At 40.0% G+C, this 14,890-nt stretch overlaps 1 protein-coding gene across 3 annotated transcripts in view; it reads right to left on the minus strand.

The window, feature by feature from the left end:
• The window catches only part of MRTFB (myocardin related transcription factor B), a 214,451-nt gene that overhangs the window by 139,644 nt on the left and 59,917 nt on the right, over nt 1-14,890 (minus strand). The window contains exon 1 of one of the 3 annotated variants that reach the window (XM_042972018.1): nt 14,669-14,875. The exons of the other annotated variants lie outside the window; for them this stretch is intronic. The gene's annotated coding sequence lies outside the window, so the exon portion shown is untranslated. Of the gene's footprint in view, nt 1-14,668; nt 14,876-14,890 lie in introns of those variants that run through there. 3 annotated transcript variants of the gene reach the window in all.

A 14,890-nucleotide genomic window follows, 5' to 3' on the forward strand; every position in this document is an offset into this window, starting at 1 on the left:
AGGTAGTCTCAAAACCAATGCTAACATCTGTTCTAAAAAGAGTGAAGTCCAAAGCCGAAACTTTTCCTACTGTACCTTATTGTTCCCAATGACTAACTCACATGAACTATTAGTAAATAAAGTGTGTATTGATTTTATAATCAATGCTATAAGAAAGGAAGTAAAAAATAAAGGAGTCCAAAGAATATCAATATCAAAATTAAGAAGTTTAATATATAACCAACCAAATGCAGACAGAATATTCAAATATACTCAACCAGAAATGATTCAGCAACAGCATAACTGTCATCCCTGCCCTTTAAAGCATCCCTGAATTACAAACATTAGGAAAACACCTGGCAAACAGCCAGGAAAAATAAATTTCTAAATTCAAACAAGATAAAACTTGAATCAAGAAATTCAAAGACAAAGTTAATCACACACACAAATTCCCTACGTTAGAAGCATATTTACTAAGAAGTCCTATGATCAAACAAGTTGAAAATTTCAAATCAAATACACTTTTGAGAAACAGAATCTTATTTGGGGTTGGGTAAATTCGTGATATCAGCACTAGGTTATTTTGTTATCTATTCTTCCTCCAAAGTTCCTGGTGGCAATTTGTTAAAAACCTAATGTTAGAGTTTAAAATTTATTTAATAATTTAAGAACACACTCTCACCAAGCGCATATAAGAAAATACTTCCTTAATAATATATTGCTGTTTCTGTATTATCTTCTAAATGACATTTCTTAAGGATACCAAGAATTCAGTCAAATCTGTTTACATTTTTATATAAATAACATTCACCTCCCTGTTTTGTAATTAGGGGAAAATTACAGAAAAACATTTTACCCTATTTGTCTATATTCAGGTTTAACAATTACGATAGAACCAGAAAATGAGAGTTTCTATACAAATATTATTTCACAACATATTACTCTCACTGACTCTTACCATGAATTATTTTTGTTTCTGTACGTGTTTTCTAATTTGTGGTTTGATTACTTGAATGCTCTTATATGTAAAAAGACTGTTTAAGTTCTAGACTAAGAGAGTATTTTACTTGAAAGGCACCTTAGATATAATGTCTAGTGAAGTACTTCTCAACCTTCCTCACAATATGATAGTCCCTTGAGGAACTTAAAAAAAAAAAAAAGAAAAAGCAAAAAAGGAAAATCCTGGGTGGGTGGGGTACAGGGGAAGGCTCTCCAGAGATTCTGATGTAAGTGGTCTTCAACAGAGTGACTCTAATGTGCAGCCAGGGTTGAGAGTCACTGATCTAGGGGAACGCTTTAAAGAGAGAAGAAAGCATTTGCTCCATGAATGGGAAGGGACACCAGGAGGGAATTACTAAAATGAGACTCTAAGTAGGTAGAAGGTGCTGCAAGAAACTGAAGAATCCAATGTGTAACTGCAGCCGGGCAAAGAGCAAAGTCTTCAAGGATGAACAGGAGTTTGCAGGCACCGATGTTTTCTCAGCAGTCAGAGCACTGCGGCTGGAACAGTTCTCGCCTAAGCAAGCGCACAGCTTGATGGTGCAGGACAGAGAGGGCATGTCGTGGTGACAGGAGGTCAGGCTGGTGTGGCTAGTTAGAGCACAACTGTGAAGCAGTGTGCACCGTAAAGGACAGTGATATGATCCGATTTGTATTTTTTTTTTATTTTTTTTTTTAACGTTTATTTATTTTTGAGACAGAGAGAGAGCATGAACAGGGGAGGGGCAGAGAGAGAGGGAGACACAGAATCTGAAACAGGCTCCAGGCTCCGAGCCGTCAGCACAGAGCCTGACGCGGGGCTCGAACTCACGGACCTGAGATCATGACCTGAGCCGAAGTTGGAAGCTTAACCGACAGAGCCACCCAGGCTCCCCAATCCGATTTGTATTTTAGAAAGATAATTCTGGCAGAGGCTGCTTACTGATAAAATCTCAGGCTGAAATGGGGAGGAACCAAGTTAAGGCAGTGGAAATGCAGAACAGGGAAGAAGTTCAAAAAATATGTAAGAGGCAAAACGTCCAGGCTTGGTGATGGGCTCATTTGAAAGGTAAAGGAGAATAAAAAGAGTTGAGGGTGGCTGAGATGTCCAGATTCGGGCAGGCAGGAAAGCTGGTGGCGTCATCAAAAGGCAGGGGTGAAGCAGAGCGCTCACGCTGAGAAACACAGGCCTTTAGGAGGGAACCCGGGGGAAGGGGAAATGGTGTGTCTAAAGAGATAGCTACTGAATTGTAGGCAAATCACTTCACTTCTTGGGGATCCTGTTCCCTTATTTAAAAATGACAGATGAAAAGAAGAAAATGGAAGAATATTTACATTTCTGCTCAGCTTGGCACGAAATCTGTTCTTTGCTTTCCTTAATGTTATCCTAATGACCACTCTGTAGGCAGGCAGTGTTCTCATTTCACAGATGAGAATATCAAAGCTTGGCAATATGAAGCATATCTGAGAGACTAATGTCAACTAGACCAGGATTTCAATTTCAGAGGCCATATTCCTTCCCCAGTAACGTGACGTTTATGTGCCAAAATGCAAATAAATTAGAGCAAATAACTGGGAGACACTCTACTGTTGGGGCGGAGGGAACGGCGAGGACGAGGGAGATGTCGCTGTGAGAAGAGCCACGTGTACAAATCTTTAACAGACATACTGAAGGGGGGTCAGTCTCTTGAGCGTCGGACTTCAGCTGAGGTTGTGATCTCACGGTTCACAAGGTCGAGCCCCGCATTGGGCCCTGCTGTTAGCGCAGAGCCCGCTTGGGATCCTCTGTCTCCCTCTCTCTGCCCCTCCCAGGCTTGCTCGCTGTCTCTCAAAAATAAATAAACATAAAAAAAAAAAAAAAATACAAACCGAGGGCCCAGAACATCAGGCCTTGTGCTGGGCACTGGGGTTCTAGTGACAACCTAGGCATAAGCCCCCTAGCTCCTGGAGGTAAAGACCTTGTCAATCAGGCAATGATACCACAACACTGATACTTAACAGGAGAAAGCACAACACGCCTACTTTGTGGCAGATGAAGGAAACACTCTCCTCTTATTGTTCCAGTTTACAGCAAACACTGAGAGTGTAACTGGAATTAACTCCAGACCAGAAGAAAATGAAGTCTAGAGTCGTAGATGTACTGCACATAAATAGGACGTGTTTTTGACATCAGCCTACAACTCTTTCAAATAAACAACCTCTAGGCATGGTTTTTATTTGTAGCAGTTGGATTTTTATGTGTAGCCACTAAACACCTAGCAAAAAGGTACTATCAATATACCAAATACTGACAATACACTGTATAGGAAAAGTTATAGAACTGTTTCCTATGCTTGAAGTGGCTGTGAAAGTTCTACACGAGCCAATGTGATTTATTTTTTGACATGTTTACTGTAGATTTGCTTCAACTGACCATAAAACATGGAGCAAACTGCATACTTAACACGCTCCAAGATAATGCATTCTTAAGTACTATAACTAATACTTAAATGAACAGCGTTTCTGAAATATTCATTGCCATCCATTTATAAATAAAAAATTGAATTAGCATAAGTCTAAAACACATGTGGCTTTTAAATTACTATATAAAAAGACATGAAGAGCTAGAAAATATTATTTGTTCTTCAAGCAAAATGACCAAAATTCATGTTTTTTTTTAGTTTGAACAACTTCACTTTCCAAGTTTATTCAAAATGAATGATTCTCAGAGAATAAGAACTGATTGGAAGATTAATTTTAAACTGAGATGATTTCCATATTTAGCAAACACTGGGTTAAAAACAAACTCTAATTTTGTTGAATCATAAATTAGCACTCTGATTTTGTTGAATCATAAATTAGCACGGTAGGTTTACATGCTACAAACTAAATATTTGTAAACAGATTAAACAAATGTTTTATTTAACAGATAAAAAATATACTGGACTCCTACTTCTAGGTTCGGTAAGGCAGAGAGGGAAGGTGGAAGAAAAAGAAAGGGGAAGGGGGAGAAAAGAGCACCAAGAAGAGGGAAGTCTCTCTCTCTCTCTCTTTTTTTTTTTCCTAGCTCTTCACTCTTTGTGACGGTAGGAATCAGTAGAATTTAAACTTAAACACAGATATTTTACTAAATTCAAAAGTATCGCTAACATACGAAAACAAAGCCTGAAGTTTAGTTTACTTGTCTAAGGTATCGGGACTAGTTAAGCACCAGGCGGGGCCGTGAGTCCCCTCATTCATAACCCAGTTCTCTTGCCTGAGGCAACCAGGCAGGTGGTTGTGAGGTGGGTAGGTGGTAAATTGAAAAACTCAGGTAAAAGAGGAGTCATTACCTATAAACACAGAGGACAAACCAATGGTTGCCAGAAGGAAGAGGAGTGGGGGGCTAGTCAAAATGGATGGAAGGGCGTGGGAAGGACAGGCTTCCAGTTCTAGAATGAGTAAGTCATGGGGATGAAGGGCACAGAGAGGGAAATACAGTCGACGCTTCTGTGGTGGCGCCCTGTGCGGTGACAGGAGAGCTACGCTTGTGGCGCACGGAGAGTTGTACAGAGTACAGACTTGTTGAATCACTACGTCGCACACCTCGAAGTGACGTAACGCTGTGTCTCTACTGAAAAAAAAAACTTTTCTAAAGGGTCCTTAAACATGATACACATAAATCTTCACACATTCTCTTTCAAATCAAAGGGCGTGTGTGGCCTTTCATTTTGCCAGTCTTCCACCACAGGGTCAAGGCCTTCTCTTCGCACATGTATCAGCTGTCTGGCATAAGCCACGACTGTCTACGATTTCAAGTTTCGATTTCTTTAGAGTGGAACCCAAATTTAAAGGATTTGAAGCATAGAATGCTTCCACATTTTTACAACTTTTAACCCAATTTTTTTAGTTTCTCACTCACACCCAATTCAACAGCATTCAGTAACATGACTTTGTGTTTCCAAACATTTAACTTTTTTTGTACTCATATTTCATCAGTTTATATAATATTTAGTTGAACTATATAATTATAGTTCTGCTATTAGCAGAATAATAGCACTATTAGCAATAATAATAATAGCAATAACTGCTATTGTGCTATTGGCATGAACAGCTTTGGGAATAAACACAGCTGACTTGTGGTTAGCATACAACTTAACTAGTGAGAACAGAAATGTATCACCAGACTTTATTGTCACCTCTTACGTCCCAAGACAAACGGACTAGAAAAGGTTGGTCCGTTTGAATATTAAATATTCAATTAACAGAAAGAATATTAAAGATTTACGTTGCTACCAAAAGGCAGCTCAAATTGGAAACTTGGGTCTTTTTATGTTTTCTGGAGTCTGTTAATACAAATTACTACTGACATATTATTTCATTACCATCTCACTTTATGCAAAATATGGTCAGACTATACTTTGAGACAAGCATTCAGAGTACATGCCAAATAAAAGTTCATATTCAGAGAATTGTAACAGCACCCTAGCAGCTAGTACCACTATAAATAAGTTTCTAATGCCATAATTAAATATGAAATCTATTCTCCTTGTATCATAGTCCTTCAAAATACTTGTGAATTCTTCTCTGCCTTAAACACACGTTGGCACATATCATCAATCAGCAATTTCAAACATCTGCGAAAATTTTATTAGTTTTACAATGGTTATAGATAAGGAGTCTTTTTTGTTAATTGCGATATAATTCACCTGCCATGAAATTCACTGTTCCAAAGTGGACAGTTCAGTGATTTTTAGTATATTCACAAGGTGTCCAGCCATCACTAATTCTAGAGCATGACCACATTTAAATCCCATGCCCATCAGCAATCACTTCCTTGCCTCCCCTCCCCCAGCCACCACTCATCTACTTTCTGTCTCTAAGGATTTGCCTGTTCTAGACATTTCAGATAAACAGAATGTGTGGACTTTGCGTGTAGTTCCTCTCACTTAACATAATGTTTTCAAGATTCATCCAGGCTGTACCAGGTGTCCACATTCCATTCCTTTTGATGGGTAAATAATATTCCACTATATGGATCTACCATATTTTGTTTATCCTCTCATCAGTGATGGACTTTGAATATTTCCACCTTTTGGCCGTTATGAATAATGTTGCTATGAACACCATGTTCAAGTTTTGTGTGAACATGTTTTCAGTTCTCCTGGGCATATACATAGGAGCGGGAATACCACAGAGTAACTGTGTGCTTAACTATTTGAAGAACTAACTATCCACCTGCTGTCCACAAGTCTGCATGCATCATCTTCCATTCCCACCAGCAAAAGAGAATGGTTCCAATTTGTCTAAATCTTTTCTTTCTTTCTCTTTCTTTCTTTCTTTCTTTCTTTCTTCCTCTTTTTCTTTCTTTTTTTTTTTTTTTTTTTTTTTTTTTTGTCACAGTTATCCCAGTGGATATGCAGTGGGATCTCACTGTTGTTTTGATCTGCATTTCCCTAATGACTAATGATATTGAGCATCTTTATGTGTTTTTATTGGCTACGTATGTATCTTCTTTGGAGAAATGCCCATGTAAAAGTTGGGTCATTTGTCTTTTTTACTGTTGAGTTGGAACAATTCTGTCACTATGTGTGCTTGAGAAGAGACGTGACACACTGCTGGTGAGAATGTAAAATGATACGGCTACTTTGGAAAGCGGTTTGGTATTTTCTGAAGTGTTAAATGTAATTTTACCCTATGGTCCAGCAATTCCACTCCCAGATGTCTTTTCAAAGGTAAAGGAAAACCTAGATCTGCACAAAGACTTACAAACACATGTTGACAGCAGCATTATTCATAATAGCCCCAAACTGTCAACAATTTAAATGATCATCAACTAGTGAATCAATTAGCAAAAAGTGGTATATCCTAGTGGAATATTATTCAGCAACAAAAAAGAAATATGATACGACATGGATGAAACAAAAAAAAAAATATGCTCACTGAAAGAAGACCACATATGGTATGATTCCATTTATGTGAGATTTCCAGAAAAAGCAAATCTATCTAGGAAGAAAACAATGGTTTTCTGAGGTTGGGGTAGGAATCGGAATTACATGTACATGGGATGGGTGTGAGGCTTCTTTTTGGGGTGATGAACATGTTGTAAAAGTAGAATGCAGTGATGGCTGCCTGGCTCTGTAAATTTACTAAAAACCACTGAAGTTTACACTTTTAAATAAGTGAAACCTAGGATACAGAAATGACACCTCAGTGATGCTACTTGTGAAAAATAATATCATCTGTAGGTAAATGTTTATAGCAGCATTACTCCTAATTGCCAAAAACTGGAAACTCAAATGTCCTTCGATTCGAATGCAAGAGGAAGCCGTGGTGCATCCATACAAGGGAACACCAGTGGTCAGTAACAGGGCTGATTACTGATACCTGCGACGGTATGGCTGCATCACCAATGCACGCTGCGACAGGAAAGGAAACCATCCTGGAGGGCTTCACTTACCGGGGAAGCCAGTTTTGTGGAAAAGCAAAAGCACCAGCGGCTGCCAGGGGTGGGGCTGATAATAAAAGGGAAGCCAAGGAAATGTTGGGGAAATCTATAGAACGGTTATAGATCTTTTTTGAAATTGTTGTCGTGTTTCTTTATTTTGGAGATAAAGAGACAGAGTGTGAGCAGGGGAGGGGCAGAGAGAGAGAAGGAGACGCAGAATCCCAAGCGGGCTCCAGGCTCTGGGCTGTCAGCACGGAGCCCGATGTGGGGCTCGAACCCAGAACTGAGAGATCATGACCTCAACCAAAGTTGGCGCTTAGCCACCCGAGCCATCCCGGCGCCCCAGAATGGTTACAGATCTTGACTGTGGTGACACGACTCTATATTGGTCAGAAACTAGAAACGTATGCCCAAAGCAGTGACTACTACCACAGGCATATTAAAAATAAAATTTTAAAAATGATATAAAAGATTATTTTTAATATAATAATACTGTAATATTTTTCACATAATAAGAAAGAATGAGAAAGCTCTCCAGGTGACAGTGACAGGGAAAGATGTCAGACAGAAAACTAGAAAAAAAGAAGAACATAAATTTATCCATTTTTGCTAAAATGAAACTCTAGATGCAGACACGAGAAAGCAGTAGAGCGCTTCTCCCCTGTGTGAGTGAGCGGGGGGTGCGACGGAGTGGCTGCTGGCGGAGGGAGAGCAGATTTAGTATCGTGTTACTACCGTCCCCGAACATGTGGACAGATCACTTACGTTTAAAAAGGAACATAACGGGGCACCTGCGTGGCTCAGTGGGTTAAGCGTCTGACTTCAGCTCAGCTCATGATTTCATGGTTCATGGGTTCGAGCCCCACCTCGGGTTTTGTGCTGAGAGCTCGGAGCCTGGAGCCTGCTTCCGATTCTGTGTCTCCCTCTCTCTCTGCCCCTCCGCTGCTCATGTTCTGTCTCTCCCTGTCTCTCCAAAATAAATCAATGTTGAAAAAAATTATTTTAAAGGAAACATAACAAATAGAACTCACTGAATACCGTTTCATCCTCCAATATACGCATATACTCTCTCTTTGTGTCCTGTGAAATTTGTCTTTTGCATCTTCATCTGAGTCAATGATGAAAATATTGAGCTGAACAGAGCTAAGGCAAGCCTTGCAATAAAGTAATAGAAATCTTTCTTAAACTGATGCTAATCCATTACTCCACACCGTTTCAAATGCACGAGTTACAAGAAGGACAACTAAGGGCAAGTTACCTAACCTCCCTAAGCCTCTTTGTAAAATGGCTGTAAATATTATCTCCCTTGAAGGGTGCAAATTACCCTTCAACGTATGTGAGACAATATACGTTGCGTGCTTGGAGCCATGCTTGGCACTGACTGAGTAGGCATTCAGTAATCGCTCCCTGGCTTCATTTTTAGTTACAGCTGTATCCTAGCTGGTATATTCACCTCACTGTCACCAAATTCAGTCCATATTTCACGTGACCTTGTCACATAAGACCTGCATTAGTGAAGGCTTTCTTCTCTCTTTGTTGGGCTGCTTGGGTTCCAGTTCCAGCTCTGGGATTGTCTAACTGGTGGGCAAGAACTTTCAAAGCCACAGGATCTTGAGGTATAAATGGAAGTGACAAAAACTTACTGTACAGGATTAAAGGGAGAAGTAGAGATATTAGAGATGTCAGGTGCACAGCAGAGCTGTGAGCACACAGGACGTGGTCAATAAACATTAGCAACTGGCGGTATGATTTTGTCTACCACACTCCTGCTTCCCTAGTGCATGAAGTAACATAAAGAGTATCACAATCCTTATCTGAATTTGGTAAAAACCTCATGCTAAACTTCATTTCTAGCTTGTCATAACTTTCTAATTATACTTCAAACTTCCAAAAAAAGTTTATTCCTACCAACTGTGCAGACACACAAAAATATTCTGATGAATAAATGATAATAGGGTTTTCAAATCTCCCTAACACAGGCTTATGGGCTAGCTCTAAAAGGAACAGAAGTTGAAATCAATATGTATACGTCGTATTGTCTTCTCTGACATTTGGGACTTAACAGGCTTTCCGTTTCTAGAGATCTGGCAGTAGAACACGGCTATATGTATAAACTAAAGTTTTCTGAAAGAAAAGAACAAGCTTATTTTTAAAGAAAAGGCATTGTTCTTACATCACTTCTGAAATCTAGGTACCCAAACTAATCTCAATGGATTACAAGAATCCAAAAGTTGTTTGTCATTTTTTTTTTAAAGTACTATCAGTAAAAGGTCTCTGGGTACCTTTTTATTCCTTGTAACATTGTTACCTCTTAAGTGTTTTCTTAAGGTAGGCAGAGAAGTTCAGGATTTTGAATTTAGTCCTTGAAAGTAATTATTTAGGGTTACAATATCTGTACTGGAAATGACTAACTACTGAAGGGGAAGGCAGCTCAGATTGCTGTGTTCCACAAGCCCTTTGTTTTTCAAGCAACGTTACTTTAATTATTTCCTATAAATACATCATTGTCCTTAAGAAAAATATTTTTCAGATAAAGATTAAAAAAAAATCTTTAATCATCACTTGGAACACAGAACTTGGATCATCACTTGGAAATGACCTCAGCATATTATAAACCTTCTGAAACAGATTTAGTGCATAAAACCCATTTGCCAAATAAAAGTAACTATTACACGGAATTTCATTAAACAAGTTATTTTTAAAAGACTTAAGAGTTTTTATCTTTTATTTGTGGCAACAGAATATTTTTAGAAAATTCTGGGATATGGTAAAAAAAAAAAAAAAAAAAAAAAAAAAAAAAAAGCCAACCGGACAGAAGTGAGTTGTTAGCCAGGGAGGGCTTCTGCTCACCCTCAGCCATCCATCCCCTCTCTGAGGCCTCCTTTCCAAAAAGAAGCCTCTGGCTGACATGACCATTGTCTGCTGGGCCAAGCTTTCCATTAAACCATTAAGATTTCCTTGTGAATCCCAGAGAGACCTGGATCCGCAAGGATTTATCCCCAGTGGAACTCTGACCATGAGGCAGTGGGCAGTGATGGCCTTTCTGGACGGGCTGGGCAGAAGGGGGGCTGGTGCCGCCGTGACATGCCCCCTTGCCAAGATGGCTCAAGGAAGGTAAAGGCAGTTGCCCCCAGCCGACTTCTCTGAGACAGGCAACGGTGGGCAGACACTCAGGTCAGTGTAACGTTCCAAGTCGCTTTCTTCCCAGCGTATCGCGCCATTAAAGGCTATAAACCTTAGTATGGTCTTTGAAGCTGCAGGCAAGTGGTCTGGGGGCAGGGGGCGGGGGGGGGGGGTGTCTTGATTTGAAGTGCTAAGGCAAATCCAGCAGGTACCGCAGAACAAAACAAAGGACAAATTTCACAGTTTTGAACAACCCAGCCCTATGCACAACAGCAAAGTACTCAAAGAACATACAGGAAAAACTCTAACAGGAGAAAGTACAGTGGTTACAAACAAATATTTATAGAGAAAAAATGAGAACAACCCATTGCCCATCAGTAGGTTAAATACTGGTACATGCATTTCACTGAAATGTTGGTATAAATGAGGGAAAAAGATGGACCTTGGTATACTCAGAGGGGAAAAAGTCCATGACACAGATTTAAGTGGAAAACTTGGCTCTAGTGAACAGCAAGGATCGCGTATACAGACGACACATGGGAAGACCGGGCGAAGAGACTGGGGCAGGTACACAGAGGAGCAGGGAGGCTGGCAGGCAAGAGAAGGCAAGGACAGTCTGTGCGAGGCAGGCTAAAGAAAGAGGAAGGTGGTGAGAGGAAGAGAGACGGGGCAAGAGACAGAAGAGAAGAAACGGGAGGGCAGACACAGAGACCAACAGACACACAGGGACTTAATCACAATGGTTATTGCTCTGAGCGCCCGATGCAGGAGCCACGGGCCACAGATGTCTGCTTAGACTTAAATTAAATTGAATTAAAAATTCAGTTCTGCAATCATCCTAGTCACATTTCAAGGGCTCAACAACCACATGTGATTAATGGCCACCACCCTGGCAGCACGGAACAGAGCGTCTCTGGCACCACACAGACGTCTCCTGGGTAGTGCTGCTCTGTACCCTTTGGTATCGTGTAAACTTTTTATAGTGAGCGTGTTATACTTTTGGAGTCCGCAAGGAGAATAAAGACATTTCCAATCTGAAAAAGAAACACACAGGGTTTTGGTCCCGCTGTCCCATTCTGCATCTCTCTAATAGTTCTTTTTCAAACAGCACAGAAGGAAGTTCAAAAGGGAGTTCATAAGGGCTTAATGATCCAGATGCTGCCAATTTCTCAAAGTTCATTGATTGTTACTAAGTCAGTTAATACTTAACAAGAGTTCAGATGCCACCAAAATAAGGAAGACAACAACATATATTTGGAACGTCGTGACATCGCTCTTATTCTCTAAAATCTAAAAAAAAAAAAGGTCATGTTACTCATTCTTAGTAAAGCAAGCACAGTTGAGAGAAACCTCTTACAGTTTAGACCAACATTTTAAATTGAAGCTTTTCTTCAAAAGAATAATAGCATTTAAAAATAGTATTCATTTTTTTCTGATTCAATTCAGTACAAAGTAGAGAAGAAAAAATAAAGCCAAAAGTTAACAAAGAAAAAGTGCCACATTAACTTAAAAGAAAATGGCAATGCTAAGAACCAGTTTTCAAATGAAAGCTGTAACACCAGAACAACAGTTTCTAAAGACTTTTTCATGTAATAGAAGTTTGGATCATCTGGTGGGGTTTTAAGAAAATAACACTTTCCTAAAGAAAAGTTAAAGTCCAGAAAAACATAAGGCACATATACGTTTACGGGAAATGCACAAATAACATTTTGAGACCCTCTGTCCCCTCCAAAAAACCACCGACTGCTGCTGAAAGATTACAGTCCCAGTCCCTCCTGCTGTCCCCAGCAGCATCCACTTACCCACTGGGTCCAAGGGCAGATCTAATCTGGGCCCTCAAAGTTCTCCTGAAAACCCTGCACAGTATCACATCCACCTTCCTTCCTAGGTAGCTACCTGCTACTCTCCTGCCGGACCCTAAGTTCCAATCACAACCATGTGTCCAAGGTTCCTACCATGGGGCTTTGCCTAATACAAAAATATACAAAGTCCCAGTAATTAAGATGGTATAAAATGACACAAGAATATATTGTAGAACAGTGGAGCAGAAAGAACTCTTGCACAATGAGCAATCCGAATACAAGACAAAGTGGCAATACATATCAGTGGAGAAAAAGATGGGACTATGCAATCAGAGATGCTGGTTCGTGCCACTGGTTTATTCACATGGAAAATTATTCCCTATCTCATACCACACACACAAATAAATTCCATGTGGATTAGACTCATGCTAAAGAGCAGAACAAACTTTTACAAGAAAATATGGTAGGATCTCTTTATGACCCCAAAGTACTCAGAGTACGGTGGGATTTATTAAACATGATGCAAAAAGCCAACCATAAATGAACAGACTAATAAATGTGACTTGATTAAAATGTAAACTTGCACACAACAAAGCACATCATAAAAGATAAGCCACTGGGAGAACATACTTGAAATGCAAAATATCAACAAAAGATAAGCAGCCAGAATATATAAAGAACTAAAGATACATAAGCGGGGGAAGCAATCCAATAGGAAAACACACAGAAGAGAAACAACTCACTGAAGAGGAAACTGAAATAGCCCAAATAAACATAGAGAAAAGATGCTCACACTAGAAAACAAAAAAATGTACTACAAATTAGCAAAAAAAAAAAAAAAAAAAAAACACACCCGGAAATTTGACAATACCAAGGCTTGGCAAGGATATGGAACACGAGGAACTCTCAGACATTGCTATCAGGAGCTGTACTTGGTACACCTGCTCTGGAGAATGATCTGGCCACATCTCGTGAAGTCAAGGATGCACATGCCCTATGAACCAGCAATTCTACCTCTAGGAAACTCGAAAGAAGATGTTAAATATGCACAAGAAGACAGTATCACATGCTCATAGCAACACTGTTTAATAGCAAAGCATGGAAATAACCAAAACTCCCACTGACAGCAAATGAACAAACTATCATAATCCTAGAATACCAGAAGCAAAAATGGTTAACAGTAGCGAATGACAGGAATTATTGCTACACACATCTGTACGGATATATCTCACACACAACAGTTAAATGAACAAGTTGCAGAAATATACACAGACTATGATACCATACTGCACAAAGTTCAAGATGCACAGAGTAAATACACTGTTTATAAATATACACGTATGTATCGAAACCCATGTAAGGGAGTAACACACTCTCACTTCAGGATGATGGTTCTTCTGCAAAAGGAAGAAGGGGGGGGAAGCATCTGGCAGGGCTACAGAGGGGGCGTCAACTATTTGCAAGACATTTTGTATCACTTTAACATAAAGCGAAGGTAGCAAAATGTTAAGATTCCACTTAAGCTAAGCAGAGATTATATTATTCTCCGTATTTTTCTAAATTCATATATTTCAAAGCTTCAAGGAACCTGCATTTTAAAGAAAAGGCAGCAGAGGCTGACATCTACAAAGTGGCTGTCTCCTAACATCAAGCCTGTGGTTATGGACAGCTTTTCTTTTTTCTTGCCTTCTATATGTATACATATATTTTTTTTCCCCAGAAAGTCAACCCAGATACTTCTAGTCCAATTTCTTCTCCTATCTTACTCCCAAAACCAACACTGTATTTTCTTGCTCTTTTGGGTTCTTGGAGGGCCTACTAGATGCATTCTCACTTGTCTATAAATTATGCATTAAATGCCTACAATGTGCCAGTTCCTGTGCCACGAGCTGGAGAAACATACACTGTCTCTTCCTCCACAGAGGTTAGCCTCAAGGAACAGGAACATTAAATAAACATGGAAAAAACTATACAATTAAAATTGTGGGAACATTATGAAGGAAAAGAACAGGTGCTCTGGGCCCATATAATAGAATGGCCCAGTTTAACCTAGGTTGCATAGGAGGCATACGCAAATGCCAGGAAGGAAAGGATGGAGGGGCAGAAACCAGAGACAGAAACCAGCCAAGTGTCGTTCTCACTAGGCTGGCGCAACTCAAGGGCAAGGATTGCTTCTGATTCTTATCTGTGCCCATGACTTCGTTGGTGCTTGAACAAATGCTCTCTGGCTGATTCTAAGGCAGCCTCTGAGCAATCAGGAGATTCTGTGCCTGTAGCTCTAAGGCAGGAAAGCAGTCCCTTGGGGATGGCCCAGGAGGTGAAAGGAGTAACAGAGAAACAGGCGGAACAGAGTCTGAACCCACTGTGTATAGAAACTCACACACATCATGCTCCACATCGTGACAGAGCTGAGCCTTTTTCTTCATGTGTCCATCGTTTATCCACCTCCTTCCTTGTACAGTACCCTCCCCCCTACCCTATTCATCAATTCAATACTTTTAAGGGGATCTATGTGTGCCAAGCTAGGGGCATTAAGACCCACATAAGCATAGCCTCTGCCACCAAGAGTTTTCCTTCTAGACCAGTGGATCACAACCAAGGG

Source organism: Panthera tigris, chromosome E3 (genome assembly GCF_018350195.1).
Source record: "Panthera tigris isolate Pti1 chromosome E3, P.tigris_Pti1_mat1.1, whole genome shotgun sequence".
NCBI lineage: Eukaryota > Metazoa > Chordata > Mammalia > Carnivora > Felidae > Panthera > Panthera tigris.